At 32.6% G+C, this 14,744-nt stretch overlaps 2 protein-coding genes across 4 annotated transcripts in view; one reads left to right on the top strand and one right to left on the bottom strand.

The window, feature by feature from the left end:
* Adgf-C (Adenosine deaminase-related growth factor C) overlaps window positions 1-11,173 on the bottom strand; it is a 31,066-nt gene extending 19,893 nt beyond the window's left edge. The window contains exon 1 of one of the 2 annotated variants that reach the window (XM_075292302.1): window positions 11,082-11,173. The gene's annotated coding sequence lies outside the window, so the exon portion shown is untranslated. Of the gene's footprint in view, window positions 1-2,145; window positions 2,254-11,081 lie in introns of those variants that run through there. The other variant, XM_075292303.1, reaches the window with a different exon arrangement.
* Window positions 1-14,744, top strand: part of Adgf-D (Adenosine deaminase-related growth factor D) — an 83,398-nt gene that overhangs the window by 29,277 nt on the left and 39,377 nt on the right. The window lies entirely within an intron of this gene.

Consider the following 14,744-nt stretch of genomic DNA (forward strand, 5'->3'; position numbering starts at 1 on the left):
GTTAACGACAACTTAAGTTTCCAAATTCAGACTCGACTTCAAGTAGAAATTATGTTATGTTTCAAATAAAACAAGTATATATGACCGTAAATTCGGCCAGGCCGAATCTTATGTACCCTCCACCATGGATTGCGTAGAAACTTCTACGAAAGACTGTCATCCACAAATTTCAACTTACTCTTATGAAATGATTATGGACTGATATGGACCACTTTTGGCATGGTTGTTAAATATCATATACTACCACCACGTACCAAATTTCAACCAGATCGGATGAATTTTGCTTCTCCAAAAGGCACCGGAGGCCAAATCTGCCGATCGGTTTATATGGGAGCTATATATAATTATGGATTGATAGGAACCAATTCCTGCATGGTTGTTGGATACCATATACTAACATCACGTACCAAATTTCAACCGAATGGGAAGAATTGTGCTCTTCCAAAGTGCCCCGGAGGTCAAATCGGGGGATCGGTTTATATGGGGCTTATATATAATTATGGACCGAGATCGACCAATTTTTGCATGTGTCTTTGAGGCCATATATTAACATCACGTACCAAATTTCAACTGAATCAGATGAATTTTGGTCTTCCAAGAGGCTCCGGAGGTCAAATCTGGTGATCGGTTTATATGGGGGCTATATATAATTATGGACCGATATGGACCAATTTTTGCATGGTCATTAGAGACCATATACTAACATCACGTACAAAATTTCAGCCGGATCGGATGAAATTTGTTTCTCTTTGAGGCTCTGCAAGCCAAATCGGGGGATCGGTTTATATGGGGGCTATATATAATTATTGACCGATGTGGACCAATTTTTGCATGGTTGTTAGAGACCATATACTAACACCATGTACCAAATTTCAGCCGGATCGGATGAAATTTGCTTCTCTTAGAGGCTCCGGTGGTCAAATCGGGGGATCGGTTTATATGGGGGCTATATATAATTATTGACCGATGTGGACCAATTTTTGCACGGTTGTTAGAGACCATATACTAACACCATGTACCAAATTTCAGCCGGATCGGATGAAATTTGCTTCTCTTAGAGGCTCCGCAAACCAAATCTGGGAATCGGTTTATATAGGGGCTATATATAATTATGGACCGATGTGAACCAATTTTTGCATGGTTGTTAGAGACCATATACTAACAACATGTACCAAATTTCAGCCGGATCGGATGAAATTTGCTTCTCTTAGAGGCATCGCAAGCCAAATTTGGGGGTCGGTTTATATGGGGGCTATACGTAAAAGTGGACCCATTTGCAATACCATCCGACCTACATCAATAACAACTACTTGTGCCAAGTTTCAAGTCGATAGCTTGTTTCGTTCGGAAGTTAGCGTGATTTCAACAGACGGACGGACATACTCAGATCGATTCAGAATTTCTCCACGACCCAGAATATATATACTTTATGGGGTCTTAGATCAATATTTTGATGTATTACAAACGGAATGACAAAGTTAATATACCCCCCATTTGAACGTCTATTTTTGAACGATTTTTTGCGTTATATTATAACATATGCAAAAAGTAAACAAATTTAAAGACGATTTAATTGGTTTTCAAGAATTTTTCAGAATTATTATTAGTCAAGTTGACCTTGGTCAAACAAAATTTTCTTTCATGTCAATACCTATTCCCATTTTTAAATCGGGTCGCTTAATTCTAAGGACAAAATGACTTAATGAAAAGTTGATTGGCTTTTGGACAAGACAAATATCTTTATATTGGAAAAATGCGTCTTCTATGCCAAGTAAAGCAATCGTATTTTAAGAACATGAAATCTTTGATCTCACGTCAATATTATTTTCATTATAGGTAAGAGGTGCCATTCATCGGAAAGATAGTGAATTTCAAGATTGGGAAGTACTGGGATTATTATATCAGCAGGATGGAATAGGAAGATGGTATATGTATGTTAGGAGGATATAACAAAATTTTCACAGTTCAAGGTGCTAGGCCACTTAGCCATAATTATCAATGCTCGGGTTAGGCTCGCACAGAAACAAAAACCACAATGTTAGCCACCATATGGCAATTTTGATTGTCGGTCAAGATGTAAACAAAGAGAACCTGCAAAGTTGTCAATTTTTGCTTCAAACTATGGGAAAATATCTAACGACTTACATGAATAATTGAAGGAGTTCTTATCCATCAATCATGAGGACCATCTTTCTCGATATTTTTGTCTTTATTTTAAATCAATTTCAAAATTTTTTTTTATATACAATAGTGTTATTTACGAATTTCTATTATGACATTAACAAAACATGTATGCAGGTATATTTGACTATAAACAAAATTCTGGCAGCATGGGGCCAAAAATTTCTTGTCTTCAAAATACGAATGCGAAATTTGCTTAGAATACAAAACAAGTATATACGGCCGTAAGTTCGGCCAGGCCGAAGCTTATGTACCCTCCATCATGGATTGCGTAGAATCTAAACACTGCCATCCACAATCGAATTACTTAAGTTGCGGTAACGCTTGCCGATGGCAAGGTATCTTAAAACCTCCTAACACCATCTTCTAAATTGTATGTAAGTCCATACGTGGTATATATTAAATCAAAAAAGATCGATCCAATACGTTTATAATTCCGTTTGACAAAGTAGACATAAAATTTTGACAAAATTTTCTACAGAAATAAAATTTTAACAAAATTTTCTATAGAAATAAAATTTTCACAAAATTTTCTATAGAAATAAAAATTTTGACAAAATTTTCTATAGAAAGAAAATTTTGACAAAAATTTCTACAGAAATAAAATTTTAACAAAATTTTCTATAGAAATAAACTTTTGACAAAATTTTCTATAGAAATAAAATCTTGTTAGATTATTTTTGGCTCGAGTGGACACCATGATTATGAACCGAATAAAATTTGAACAAAATTTTCTATAGAAATAAAATTTTGACTAAATTTTCTATAGAAATAAAATTTTGACAATGATGAAAATTTTAATATGAACCGAATAAAATTTTAACAAAATTTTCTCTAGAAATAAAATTTTGACAAAATTTTCTATAGAAATAAAATTTTGACAAAATTTTCTATAGAAATAAAATTTTGGTAGATTATTTTTGGCTCTAGTGGAAACCAGGATTATGAACCGATATGGACCAATTTTTGTGTGATTGGACCAATTTTGGTATGGTTGTTAGCGACCATATACTAACACCACGTGCCTAATTTGAACCGGATCGGATGAATTTTGCTCCTCCAAGAGGCTCCGGAGGTCAAATCTGGAGAATGTTTTATATTGGGGCTATATATAATTATGGACCGATATGGACCAATTCCGGCAATTTGCTTCTCTTTGAGACTTCGCAAGCCAAATCTGGGGATCGTTTTATATGGGGGCTATATATAATTATGAACCGATGTTTATCAATTTTTGCATGGTTGTTACACGCTCACAAAAAATCGCTTCTGTAACATATACTCCCAAACATATTTTGCTTCAAGCATATACATTTTTGGGTATTGCCCAAACATTTATATGTTTGATCTCTTCCAATATATAATATGTTTGAAAGCATATTGGTCTAAACAATATATGTTTGGGTAGTCGAAGTTCCAAACATTTTGTATTTTTGCATCCAAATTCAATAATGTTGTCTTCCAAAAAACAATATGGTATTATGTGAACATATAATATGTTTGGAAGCATTTTGCACCCAAAAATATTATATGCTTAAACAAAATTCTCCCAAACAATATTGTGCTCAAAATTTTATTTATTTATTTATATATTTACAATCATAATGAATTATGAAAATAAACAGGTAATATAGGTGCTAACAACATAGGTTTTCGACCTGAATGCTCAAACTTTTGTTTCTGCCTAATTGTATATTCCCCCACATCTTTCTCACTTCCACGAGATTTTTTAGTTCTTAGCACCTTTTTCTGTAATACAAACATTGTAGAAGAAATTATTCAATTCTATGATTTTTTTTATTTTAATTTTACCTTTTGCCGGACGGGGATTCGAACAGCGGACCACACAGTTTGTAAGGATCAAAGAAGTAGCTGATCAATTGCCCAAGGAAAAATAAAATGTTAATTTTGTAATAACAAGCAACAACCACCAACTTAATTCAATATCGCTCCCTGTTAAATAGCGCTCCAAGCTACTAAACACATATATGTTTATAGGCTATTTCTAAATTAATATATGTTTGCATCCAAGCATATTATATTTACAAACATTTTATGTCCCAAACATAATATGTTCTAACATATTAACATATATGTCCCAAACATGTTATGCTAGTTTATGAACATTATATGCTTGCACTCAAAAATATTGTGTTTAAAAATTTGTGTTCCAAACATATAATGTTTATAGCCAAACATATGAAAAACAGTCTTTTTCAACCGTGTAGAGACCATATACAAATACCAAATTTCAGGCGGATCGGATGAAATTTGCTTCTCTTTGAGGCTCCGCAACCCAAATCTCGGTTGTTAGAGACCATATACCAATACCATGTACCAAATTTCAGCCGGATCGGATGCAATTCGCTCCTTTTTGAGGCTTCGCAAGACAAATCTGGAGATCGGTTTATATGGGGTCTATATATAAATATGGACCGATGTGGACCAATTTTTGCATGGTTGTTAGAGACCATATACCAACACCATGTACCAAATTTCAGCCGGATCGGATGAAATATGCCTCTCTTAGAGGCTCCACAAGCCAAATCTGGGGATCGGTTTATATGGGGGCTATATATAATTAAGGACCGATATGAACCAATTTTTACATGGTTGTTAGAGACCATATACCAACATCATGTACCAAATTTCAGCCGGATCGGATGAAATTTTCTTCTCTTAGAGGCTCCGCAAGCCAAATCTGGGGATCGGTTTATATGGGGGCTATATATAATTATGGACCGATGTGAACCAATTTTTGCATGGTTGTTAGAGACCATATACCAACACCATGTACCAAATTTCAGCCGGATCGGATGAAATTTGCTTCTCTTTTAGGCTCCGCAAGCCAAATCTGGGGATCGGTTTATATGGGGCTATATATAATTATGGACCGATGTGGACCAATTTTTGCATGGGTGTTAGAGACCATATACCAACACCATATACCAAATTTCAGTCGGATCGGATGAAATATGCTTCTGTTAGAGGCTCCACAAGCCAAATCTGAGGGTGCCTTTATATGGGGGCTATAGGTAAAAGTAGACCGATATGGCCCATTTTCAATACCATCCGACCTACATCGATAACAACTACTTGTGCCAAGTTTCAAGTCGATAGCTTGTTTCGTTCGGAAGTTAGCGTGATTTCAGCAGACGGATGGACGGACGGACGGACGGACGGACATGCTTAGATCGACTCAGAATTTCACCACGACCCAGAATATATATACTTTATGGGGTCTTAGAGCAATATTTCGATGTGTTACAAACGGAATGACAAAGTTAATATACCCCCATCCTATGATGGAGGGTATAATAAAAAATCCAAGGAAATCCGGGGATTTTCGGAACGGGATTTATCTTGGGTGACAGCCCTAGTTTGAACACATACAGCGTTTTGTTACTGATTCAATCACAAAATTAATTGATTCAATTAATTTTTTAATTGAAATGTCTTCAATCACGAAAATGATAGTATCAATTGCAGTATTCATTTTTTAATCAAATATTTTTGATTAAAAAAATTGATTTGATTTGAAAATTTCAAATAATTTTTTGATTGCTGTTGATTGCAAAAAACAATTCTTTCTTAATTGATTTAATTAATTATTTAGCTAAACTTCAATCCAATTTTAAATAAACTTTTTAAGCCCAAACAATTAAACAATTAAAAGAGTTTTGTAATCGACAACAATTACATTTTTTAATTAAATTGTTAAGTGAATCAATTAATTGTTAAAAATACAGTGAACATTTTCACTCATTTTCTTAACTAACTTTGTGTTCTTAGTTTGATTAAAAAAATGAATGTATCCATTAATTATACCCACTATAGAATGGTGACTGGGGTATAATAAGTTTGTCATTCCGTTTGTAACACATCGAAATATCGATTTCCGACTATATAAAGTATATATATTCTTGATCAGGGAGAAATTCTAAGACGATATAACGATGTCCGTCTGTCTGTCTGTTGTAATCACGCTACAGTCTTCAATAATGAAGCAATCGTGCTGAAATTTTGCACAAACTCGTCTTTTGCCTGCAGGCAGGTCAAGTTCGAAGATGGGCTATATAGGTCCAGGTTTTGATATAGTCCCCATATAAACCGACTTCCCTATTTGGGGTCTTGGGCTTATAGAAATCGTTGCTTTTATCCAATTTGCCTGAAATTTGAAATCTAGAGGTATTTTATGACCATAAAGAGGTGTGCCAAAAATGGTGAGTATCGGTCCATGTTTTGGTATAGCCCCCATATAGACTGATCTCCCGATTTTACTTCTTGGGCTTATAGAAACCGCAGTTTTTATTCAGTTTACCTGAAATTGGAAATCTAGAGCTATTGTAGGACCACAAATACGTGTGCCAAAAATTGTGAGTATCGGTCCATATTTTGGTATAGCCCCCATATAGACCGATCTCCCTATTTTACTTCTTGGGCTTATAGAAACCGCAGTTTTTATGCAATTTACCTGAAATTGGAAATCTAGAGGTATTGTAGGACCACAAATACGCGTGCCAAAAATTGTGAGTATCGGTCCATGTTTTGGTATGGTCCCCATATAAAACGACCTCCCGATTTGGGGTCTTGGGCTTATAGAAACCGTAGTTTTTATCCAATTTGTCTGAAATTGGAAATCTAGAGGTATTTTAGGACCATAAAGAGGTGTGCCGAAAATGGTGAGTATCGGCCATATTTTGGTATAGCCCCCATATAGACCTATTTCCCGATTTTACTTCTTGGGCTTCTAGAATCCGAAGTTTTTATCGTATTTGCCTGAAATTGGAAATCTAGAGGTATTTTCGGGTCATAAAGAGGTGTGCCGAAAACGGTGAGTATCGGTACATATTTTAGTATAGCCCCCATAAGAACGATCTCCCGATTTAATGCCTTGGGTTTCTAGAAACCGTAGTTTTTATCTGATTTGCCTGAAATTGTAAATATTTTATAAATATATTATTTTAGGCTCACAAAAACGTGTATCGGATTAAGTTTTTATCGGTCCATTTGATAATGCCTCCATATAGACCGACTTCAATTCTTTAGGGTATAGAAGGCGCACTGATCATGAAAATTGCTTGAAACTCAATGTAAAATTTCCAGATTTTATTTCTACAGATTTAAGATTTCAAATCAAGACGTTATTTTATAATTTTCTTGCACACTTACAAGAGATGTTAATGATTCCTCTAAAACTCAAACAAAAATGGTTCTTATAAATCCAGAATTTGATATAGTGCTCATAGGTGAAATCTTTAAATTTATCATCGGGAAGTGCCCTCAAGTCCTCAAGCCCTCCTGAAATTTCAAAGGAAACCCTAATATTTGGTTCATGGTGATGGGTATTTAAGATTCGGCCCGGCCGAACTTACTGCTGTGTATACTTGTTTGATATCTGGTGGAGTATGTACACCTCCTCTTTGTTCTATTTTCTTGGAAAATTTAAAGTTTTCTGATTTTCTTGAAATATGCTTGGAAGGTAGAGGATGGTCCTTTAGGGAGCCACCGTGGTGCAATGGTTAGCATGCCCGCCTTGCGTACACAAGGGTTCGTGGGTTCGATTCCTGCTTCGACCGAACACCAAAAAGTTTTTCAGCTGTGGAATACCCCACCTCAGTAATGCTGGTGACATTTTTGAGGGTTTCAAAGCTTATCTGTGGTTTCAGTGCAATTTGGAACGCCGTTCGGACTCGGCTATAAAAAGGAGGTCCCTTGTCATTGAGCTTAACATGGAATCGGCAGCACTCAGTGATAAGAGAGAAGTTCACCAATGTGGTATCACAATGGACTGAATAGTCTAAGTGAGCCTGATACATCGGGTTACTACCTAACCTAACCATGGTCCTTTATGGGAGCTAATTATTAAATTTCTTTCTTTGCTATTCCCCAAATCACCAAGGTACACAAATGTACGTTAGAACATTTAGGTGTTCTTACACTCGAGAGAAAAAGTCAAATGTATGAGGGTTTCAAAGCTTCTCTAAGTGGTTTCAGTGCAATTTGGAACGCCGTTCGGACTCGGCTATAAAAAGGAGATCCCTTGTCATTGAGCTTAACATGGAATCGGGAAGCACTCAGTGATAAGAGAGAAGTTCACAATGGACTGAATAGTCTAAGTGAGCCTGATACATCGGGCTGCCACCTAACCTAAACATGGTCCTTTATGGGAGCTAATTATTATACCCTCCACCATAGGATGGGGGGTATATTAACTTTGTCCTTCCGTTTGTAACACATCGAAATATTGATCTAAGACCCCATAAAGTATATATATTCTGGGTCGTGGAGAAATTCTGAGTCGATCTGAGCATGTCCGTCTGTTGAAATCACGCTAACTACCGAACGAAACAAGCTATCGACTTGAAACTTCGCACAAGTAGTTGTTATTGATGTAGGTCGGATGGTATTGCAAATGGGCCATATCGGTCCACTTTTACGTATAGCCCACATATAAACGGACCCCCAAATTTGGCTTGCGAGGCCTCTAAGAGAAGCAAATTTCATCCGATCCGGCTGAAATTTGGTACGTGATGTTAGTATATGGTCTCTAACAACCATGCAAATATCGGTCCATAATTATATATAGCCCCCATATAAACCGATCCCCCGATTTGGCTTGCAGAGCCTCTAAGGGAAAAAAATTTCATCCGATGCGGCTGAAATTTGGTACGTGATGTTAGTATATGGTTAATGACCATGCAAAAATTGGTCCATATCGGTCCATAATTATATATAGCCCCCATATAAACCGATCACCAGATTTGACCTCCGGAGCCTCTTGGAAGACCAAAATTCGTCTGATTCTGTTGAAATTTGGTACGTGGTGTTAATATATGGCCTCAAACACCAATGCAGAAAGTGGTCGAAATCGGTCCATAATTATATATAGGCCCCATATAAACCGATCCCCAGATTTGACCTCCGGAGCACTTTGGAAGAGCAAAATTCTTCCCATTCGGTTGAAATTTGGTACGTGATATTAGTATATGGCATCCAACAACCATGCAGGAATTGGTTCCTATCAGTCCATAATTATATATAGCTCCCATATAAACCGATCGGCAGATTTGACCTCCGCTGCCTTTTGGAGAAGCAAAATTCATCCGATCTGGTTGAAATTTTGGTACGTGGTGGTAGTATATGATATTTAACAACCATGCCAAAAGTGGTCCATATCAGTCCATAATCATTTATAGCCTCCATATAAACCGATCCCGAGATTTGGTTTTGGAGCCTCTTGGAGGAGCAAATTTCATCCGAGTGAGTTGAAATTTGTGGATGACAGTCTTTCGTAGAAGTTTCTACGCAATCCATGGTGAAGGGTACATAAGATTCGGCCTGGCCGAACTTACGGCTGTATATACTTGTTAAATTTCTTGATATTCGCCCGGGATGAGACGCTCCTTTCCGTTTATTGACAGACAACATAGATGGTGCTTCATTTTCCGGTAAATACTCGGAAAGGCATCGTCCCTGTAACCCACATTTTAAAAAATGTTATGATTATATTTTTAGAACTTTTAAATATTTACTTTCTCTCACTTAATTTGCAGGAAACATTGAGTGTTTTTATCTTCCTCCATGGATTCCTCACAGGAGGAAGAAAAAGGTAAAGGGACTTCGTAGGTCCTACTCTTTAAAAGAGTTCTTCGGTTTACTTTTTTTGGTTGATAACTTGATGGAATTTTGATTATTGATTTGCTTATATTATTATTCGCAAAAATTTAAATACTTCCATGAGTGAAATCTCCCTTAAAAATAAGCGTCAATTCTGCTGAACGACTAAAAATGCTATGGGTAACACCAATTCAAGATAAATAAACCACAGATGAAAGAAAAATGTTGTGTTCACCGGGAACCATGTATCGTACGTGGGCTTATATATATATATATATATATATATATATATATATATATATATATATATATATATATATATATATATATATATATATATATATATATATATATATATATATATATATATATATATATATATATATATATATATATATATATATATATATATATATATATCCTACGAAATATTCTGTGAAGGATATGGTTCTTCCCTAAAAATGAAATATTTTTTACCAAATAGTCTCTCAGTTTACAAAAATCATGAAGGCGCAGTGAAGCGGGCCGGGTTCGATTAGTTATTATATATAACTGTTATGGAAGTGGAAAAGTAAAACGGCATCGGTTCGAATTACCATTGCAGTAAAATGTTTACTTCTGTTATTTGGAGGCTATTATGGTGACGTGTCCTATTATCCTTAAATGGGTTAATAATTTCTTTTAAATTTCTTTCGAATTAAAAAAAAAAACGAGATTCACATCAAACAGATCATCGAATTGATTTTTAATATAAATCCATTTCGTTTTTCCCCCGCATTTTTGCCCCACACAAACATAGTGTGTGAGATGACGAAGATTTCTCATTAGACCAAAACTGTTTAAAAATGTTAACACTTAACATTATTGTGATAAATGGATTGATCAATAAATTATTCAATATTTGCAATTATTGACACATTCAGGTGGTATTCAAAAATCGATTACAATAATTAGTGAGTAGCGATTATTGCATGAGCGAAGAAAACCGAATGCAACACTTTCGATTTTTAAATTTCTCCAAGTTCTCTAGTTGCTTGGAGAATAACATTTTCTTGTTAAAAAAATGTGGTTTCTTTTTAGTTCACTGTTCTAAATTCACTTTTTCACATTTGCATTGTTTTATGTCGTTATTGAAATAAAAAACAAAATATTTGATATATTTTTGATTGTGTGTAGGTGTTAATTGCATTTAGTAAAGATTTAACAAAGACACTGTTTAAGGGGAGGGGAAATTTTAGTAGAAAGTGACTGTATTTTTGGCGGTAGTTCCGCTTAATCACCAGAATAATTCGTCGTCGTTTAAAGCCAAGCAACCGCTTTTTAGCAAAGACCGCTCACTACTGACTGATGGCTGGGTGAAAAGACCAAATTTTTGGAGTGTTTGTCGCACGCAGACCACCACAACGAAGGCTCATACACAACACTTCTTTTTTGTTGTGTTCATTAGATTTTTCTGATATTCGAATGATAATTGTTAAATATATTTGGCACAAACAAAAAAAGCGAATAAATACAGTTTTCAGTATTTATGTATTTATATTCGACAAACGGGCATTTTCAATAAAAGCAGCGAAATTATATTCAAATACCAACAAAACGTTTGCTTTGCTATTCCCCAAATCACCAAGGTACACAAATGTACGTTAGAACACTTAGGTGTTCTTACACTCGAGAGAAAAAGTCAAATGTATGAGGGCAAAAATTGTCTAGCGGATATTGTAGAGGAGAAAATAAGTTTTGACTAATTTTTATTATACCCTCCACTATAGGATGGGCGGTATATTAACTTTGTCATGTCGTTTGTCACACATCGAAATATTTCTCTCATAAAGTATATCTATATATAGGGATTTCTCTCCACTTAGCGATATCCGTCCGTCTGTTGAAATCTCGCTAACTTCCTATGTATTGATGTACACTGAAAAAAACTTACCCAGTCTCGCTATCGGCTTATTAATTTTTTTTGTATTGATTCCAAGCAAACACCCAAAAAAAAGTTTGCTTGGATCCAAAGATTTTGACCTTCCCTTAAGGATTTTGGTATTGATTCTGACCCAAAAATGTGTTTTCTTTCAAATAAAGATTTTTTAGACCGATCTGAATTTAAATCTAGGACCAATAAAATTAAAATTAAGATACAGATTTCATTTATTGAGTTTTCATTTTCTTTTTGCGATAAATTAATAAAGGTATTCACGTACAAAAAAAATCCCGGTATAAATATCCAAAGACATACGACTTTAACACAGGGGCGTAAATTCCAAGATTTAAGGAAAAACAAAATATGGATCAAAATTTATAAATTTATTTTTTATTTAGAAATTTGTCCTTAATATTGTGTAAATTGAGTGTCATAAAATTTAGATTGTATAGATATTAGGTTAATAATTTTTTCAGTGTAGGTCGAATTGTATTGTAAATTGGTTGTGTAAACCCATCCTATGTTGAAGTTTATGTTAGGTTTGGTTAGGTCTAGTGACAGGTTTATTTTTACCATATACTATTCAGTCCAATGTGAAACCAGAAGTGGTGAACTTTTCGCTTATCAATGGGACCTCCATTTTATAGACGGGTTCGAACGGGGTTCCACATTGCAGTGAAACCACTTAGAAAAGCTTTGAAACACTCAGAAATGTCACCACCATTTTTGGTAAGGGATAAACTTCTAGGTGGTCAATCGAAACTGGGATTGCGTACAAAGGATCATAGGTTATGGCCCTTTGCATGCAAGGCGGGCATGCTAATCATTCACCACAGTGGCTCACGGTTGCCACTCGAGCCAAAAATAATCTACCAAAATTTGAAGAAAATTTTACCAAAAATAAAAAAATATTATTTTGCAGTGTTCGATCAAATTTTTGTGGTTATTTAAAAAAAATGTTTCTTCAAAAGAAATTTATTATTTTATTTTAGAAGTTTATTTAATATTTCTTTTGATCACATCTAAAGCCGAAAATTTATTCGATTGTATAAATTATCCCTTGAATTGAAAATGTTTGAAGTTTTAAATTTTGTATTTTGCACCAACAAGAGAAAGTTAATACTTTTGCAAAGTTTAAAAGATATTGACTTCTACAAAGGCAGAAAAAGGCAGAATTTGTTAGTATGGCCTAAACCAAAAATTAAAATTATACAATTTTGAAAATTTATTTCTATAGAAAATGTTGCCAAAATTTTATTTCAATAGAAAATTTTGTCAAAATTTTATTTCCTTAGAAAATTTTGTCAAAATTTTATTTCCTTAGAAAATTTTGTCAAAATTTTATTTCAATACAAAAATTTTGTCAAAATTTTATTTCTACAGAAAATTTTGTCAAAATTTTATTTCTACAAAAATTTTTGTCAACATTTTATTTCTATAGAATATCAAAATTTTATTTCTAGGGAAGATTTAGTCGAAATTTTATTTCCTTAGAAAATTTAGAAAATGTTGTCAAAATTTTATTGCTATAAAACATTTTATCAAAATTTTATTTTTACGGAAGATTTAGTCAAAATTTTATTTCTATGGAAAATTTTGTCAAAATTTTATTTCTATAGAAAAATTTGTTAAAATTTTATATCTATGGAAAATTTTGTCAAAATTTTATTTCTTTAGAAAATTTTGCCAAATTTTTATTTCTATTGAAAATTTTTTAAAAATTTTATTTCTATAAAAAATTTGATCAAAATTTTATTTCTATGGAAGATTTAGTCAACATTTTATTTCTATAGAAAATTTTATCAAAATTGTATTGCTATAGAAAATTTTTTCAAAATTTTATTTCTATAGAAAATTTTGTCAAAATTTTATTTCTATGGAAAATTTTGTCAAAATTTTATTTCTAAAGAAAATTTTGTCAAAATTTTATTTCTATAAAACATTTTATCAAACTTTTATTTCTATGGAAAATTTTGTCAAAATTTTATTTCTATAGAAAAATTTGTTAAAATTTTATTTCTATGGAACATTTCGTCAAAATTTTATTTCTATAAAACATTTTGTCAAAATTTTACTTCTATGGAAAATTTTGTCAAAATTTTATTTCTATAGAAAATTTTATCAAAATTTTATTTCTATGGAAAATTTTGTCAAAATTTTATTTCTATAGAAAAATTGTTAAAATTTTATTTCTATGGAAAATTTTGTCTAAATTTTATTTCTTTAGAAAATTTTGTCAAAATGTTATTTCTATGGAAAATTTTGTCAAAATTTTATTTCTATTAAAAAATTTTTCAAAATTTTATTTCTATGGAAAATTTTGTCAAAATTTTATTTCTATTAAAAATTTTATTTCTATGGAAAATTTTGTCAACATTTTATTTCTTTAGAAAATTTTGCCAAATTTTATTTCTATAAAACATTTTATCAAAATTTTATTTCTACGGAAGATTTAGTCCAAATTTTATTTGTTTAGAAAATTTGGCAAAATTATATGTCTATAGAAAATTTTGTCAAAATTTTATTTCTGTTGAAAATTTTGTCAATATGGAAAAATTTGTTAAAAAATTTTTTCTATAGAAAATTTTGTCAAAATTGTATTTCTATGGAAAATTTATTCAAAATTTTATTTCCTTAGAAAATTTTGTCAAAATTTTATTTCTACAGAAAATTTTATTTCAATAGAAATTTTTGTCAAAATTTTATTTGTATGGAAAATTTTGTCAAAATTGTATTTCTGTAGAAAATTTTATCAAAATTTTATTTCTATAAAACATTTTATCAAAATTTTATATCTACGGAAGATGTAGTCAAAATTTTATTTGTTTAGAAAATTTTGTCAAAATTTTATTTCTATTGAAAATTTTGTCAATATTTTATTTCTATGGAAAATTTTGTCAAAATTTTATTTCTATAGGAAATTTTGTCAAAATTTTATTTCTATAGAAAATTTTGTCAAAATTTTGTTTCTATAGAAAATTTTGTCAAAACTTTATTTCTATGGAAGATTTAGTCAAAGTTC

Source organism: Haematobia irritans, chromosome 1 (assembly GCF_050003625.1).
Source record: "Haematobia irritans isolate KBUSLIRL chromosome 1, ASM5000362v1, whole genome shotgun sequence".
Classification (NCBI taxonomy): Eukaryota; Metazoa; Arthropoda; class Insecta; order Diptera; family Muscidae; genus Haematobia; species Haematobia irritans.